The sequence below is a fragment of the Mirounga leonina genome, unplaced genomic scaffold (genome assembly GCF_011800145.1).
Source record: "Mirounga leonina isolate KUSES-001 unplaced genomic scaffold, KU_Mleo_1.0 Mir_151, whole genome shotgun sequence".
NCBI classification, from domain to species: Eukaryota; Metazoa; Chordata; class Mammalia; order Carnivora; family Phocidae; genus Mirounga; species Mirounga leonina.
In genome coordinates, this window is record NW_023270377.1 from 37,931,442 (window position 1) to 37,935,631 (window position 4,190).

At 36.3% G+C, this 4,190-nt stretch overlaps 1 protein-coding gene across 5 annotated transcripts in view; it reads left to right on the forward strand.

Moving 5' to 3' along the window:
* Positions 1-4,190, forward strand: part of HECW2 (HECT, C2 and WW domain containing E3 ubiquitin protein ligase 2) — a 357,760-nt gene that overhangs the window by 279,978 nt on the left and 73,592 nt on the right. The window lies entirely within an intron of this gene.

Genomic DNA, 4,190 nt, shown 5'->3' on the forward strand with positions numbered 1-4,190 from the left:
TTTATTTATTTATTTATTTATTTATTTATTTATTTATTTATTTATTTATTTATTCTACTTTAAAGTAGAATACATTTTTCACAACTCAGCTGTGACCTGAGTAGTCCCCTTTATGGGGATAAAGCAAAGCACCAAGGAAACCTGTCCATGGTCACCCAGTGGGTGGGGCAAAGGCAAAATGCATGCTAAGTAATTGTTTCTTTGTGCTGCATTCTCTTAGTGCTGTAGTGATAAGATTTTTTTAAATTTTTTATTATTATGTTAATCACCATGATAGGATTTTGATAGAGGTCTTAATCAAGATCTTTCTCCCCAAGTACGTGGCAGACTTAGAAAGCATGTGTCAACAATATGCACATTCTATCTGACTCTGAAACTGAACCCTTTGTGGGATACAAATATCACCTATTCCCCACCTACAGCCATGCCTCCAGCTGGTTAACAGTGCAAACTGTGGAGAGTACGTACAGTGTGCGGTCTGGCAGTGGCAGCCTTTTCAGTGGTGAAACGGTATTAAGGCCCAGCACTGTGAGTGTATGTTATTGCCAACTTAATTCAATAAATACTTAAATGGTTTCCAAAATCCTGTACAGCATACAGTATGAGGGGAGCGAGAGGAACATGAAAAGGAAAAGATAGGGAGCAGAAAGCAGAATGGAAACAAAAAGATATATGAAAAGGAGACTGAGGGGAAAGAGGTACTACTCATTGGGCTTTAGAGTCAGACAGAAAGATAAATTCAAATCCCAGCTCTATAGGATCCCAACTATACATCTCACTTAAATCAGAACTGTTACCCAACTATATTGAAGGTGAACAACGAGATATCATTATTTACCGAATAATGAAAATCTTTATTTATAATGGTGGTTGCTGGTTTATGTGTTCTTCTATGCTTTGAATTTAAGAAAGACCATGTTTCCTCTGAGTTGCGGAGACTTCAGTATATCAGTTAGGATTTGTTCTGGCTGCATTGTGACAGAGACCCATACAAAGTTTAATACACAAGATTTTATTCACTCACATAAAGGAGTTCAGAGGTAGACAGTCTGGGGCTCTTGAGGTGATTTCTCAAGTTGTGAGAGCCTTGGCCTCTTCCAATTTCTGCTCAACCATCTTTCATCTTTATGGTTCTGTATGGCTGCTGGAGCTCCACCAATTACATCCTTCTCCCAGGGAGCCTAAAAGATGAAGGACAGGGGAGGGCTTGACCTTGTAAAAATCTCCTTGTAAGGAGGTTTTCCAGAAGTATCATGTGACACTCTGTTTACATCACATTGACCATAACTTAATCTGGGCCACATACACTTACAAGGAGCTCAGGAAGTCTAGTTTCCCTAGTTCTCCATTTTTTTGAGCGTTGTGTATGGAATGTAGCAAGATGCATTGTGATCCTGGGAAAAATGTCTTAGAAGCTAAAACATATTATTAGTACTAATAATAGTAACATTTAAGAGGTCTCAGGCACCATGTTAAAAAAATTTATAAGAACCATCTCATTTAACCTTCTTTTGATGTCGGTGTTATTATCCCCATTTCACAGAAAAGATATTGTGGTTTAAAAAAGTTAAGTAGTTTGCTCACGGTTATGTCACTAGTAAGTGGTGGAGGTAATGCTCAGAACCAGCCTTGTCTTTTTTTAGATCCCAACCATTTAATTACTACTTTGCCTCCCACTTCTCAAGTTTTAACTTGGTAGTTTATCCATTTCTACAATGGGATGTTTTAAAAACCTCTATCCTATCTGTGGTTTTATAGTCTTTAACTCTCTAAGCTTTTCACCTAACACACACACACACACACACACATACACATCTCATTTATTTTTTTAAGATCTTTAAGTATTTCTATGCTTATGTAAAAGAATATGACTTTTATTACTTGATTAGGTCATTATGAGTTGTCACTCTGTACTTTAGTCAAGATATTAGCATTTTAGAGTTTATTTACTAAGCCCCATCTTTCCCCCAGATGCAGTTCCAAAAGCTATCAGGGATAACAGGATGAGTAAGAAAGAGTCCTTGCCCTCAAGGCATTTACAGTATAATTCTTCAGAGAATTAGTTTTAGACAAGCCTCTTAATATCAAATTATACTATGACACTACATATAAATCACAGCTGACCTAGATGTACACACCCATTTGTCCTTATAATTACAAGTGCATCATTGTTACCTCTAAATGGTTACCCATCCCTTCAAAACATTCCTAAGAAATTAGGTAAATAAGCAGTTCTATTTTAGCACTCTTTGTATTTTTCCCTTAAAAAACATGGCTTATATTATTGCTTTACTAATAAAAACTTAATTTCATAAAGATATGTGGCTGATTATGATATTTATTATTTTGAAATGTCCATTTGTAAAAATAATTTAATTTCTATGTATGACATTTTGAATAGTGGCAGAAATGATGTATAAATGTATTAGAAGCCCAAATCAAACGGGGACCAGTGTGACGTTTGGGACCAGAACCTGCCAATATAAGCCTATATAGAGTTTATCATTGGGGTTTTTTTGTTTGTTTTGTTTTGTTTTTACAAGATGAGAGAACACAGATGTTCCACCTGACCTGTTAGGAAAAAGGGAGCATTACCCAGGGATGTGAGGCTGATGGCATCATCTCCTACAAGACTTCCACTTAATTCAGTCTTTGTACCTGGAAATCAGATATTGAAAGAAGGGACTAGCCAGCATACAGTACTATATCCTGGCTAAGTGAACATAGTAAAAAATAATAATAATAAATTAATTAATTAAAATAAATAGGAAGGAATAAAGGAAGGACTGGCAAGGATTCTCAATCAGTATATTTCTCTGCTTTGTCTTCTAGTGCATCTACTGCTTAAAGTTATTTCCTTACAAAGAAATACGTGTATTTTTTTTCCCTATTTGGGAGCTACCTACAAATTGTTTTGCCTGTTTCCTGATTATGTAGATACAGAAATATTTTGTTTCATAATGGAAAGGTGATTTTTTTTTTAATAGACATAAATATATCATCTAAACCTGGGATTTGCCTAGGTGTTTTCCTTCCTAGTCTTTCAGGTACTTTGTTAACTGAGCTCCATCAGTTTGAGAAGTCAGTTCTTTTTCGCTTAGATTATTGGCATATATCATGTGCCCTGACACTTGACTAATAGGTGATGTGTCTCCTGGCTCTCCTAATAGTCTCTTTTATCTTGATGACCTAATAAACTTTACCTGATCATGGAAAACTTACATTTTCTAATTGTCCTTGAGATAATGGGCTTCGTTATTCCCTAGAGCGAATTTTACTTTGAAGACTTACACCATTTGGCTCCTAATGACAGCGATAAATAGCACTGGTGTAGAGCTTCAGAATTAAACAAAAAGAATTTTAAAAGGCTTTTCTACGTTATATGCAGTCCTTACTGCAACAGTGAGGGAAACGGTTTATGCTCATTTGTGATTTCAGTAATCAAGGATTCTGCAGTAAACACCATAGACATGATTCCTCCCTCCTTTCACAGTATGGGGGGAGAAATGTTTTTATAAGAATTCTACAGCTCAGGGAACTTAAAGTGGCTTGCCCAAAGTCATTGCAGGTGATAGAATTTGTATGGAATGTGTGATCACCAATTAAACTGGAAAGGCAAATGGGAAGGAGATTTTAAAATCTTGGAAAACTGCCACATTTTGTTGGAATGTTTTTTTCTAGATCATGGGTAGCCAGTGGAAGCTTTGGATTGGAGCTGTGATGTAATCAAAGCACTTAGAAAGAATATTCTAATTAATTTCATAAAGATATGTGGCTGATTATGATATTTATTATTTTGAAATGTCCATTTGTAAAAATAATTTAATTTCTATGTATGACATTTTGAATAGTGGCAGAAATGATGTATAAATGTATTAGAAGCCCAAATCAAACGGGGACCAGTGTGACGTTTGGGAGGTACCAGTTAAATGAGTAAGGTTGTGGAGATTTGGAACAATTGAAGACTATTAATACTTGCATGTGTAAGAGAAAGCCCTGAAAAACTAGGATGGTCATCAGGCTGGGATGGGACAAACGGAGGAGACACTACTCTGGGAAAGTGGGGAGCCTGGGGGCTGACAGTGTAGAAGTCAATGAGGCTGAAGTGTCAGGTGATAAGAACTTTGTAATAACCGTGGAGAGCAGTAAGAGCTTAAAGAGCACCAGTTAAGAGAAGCCCAGTAAGAGCT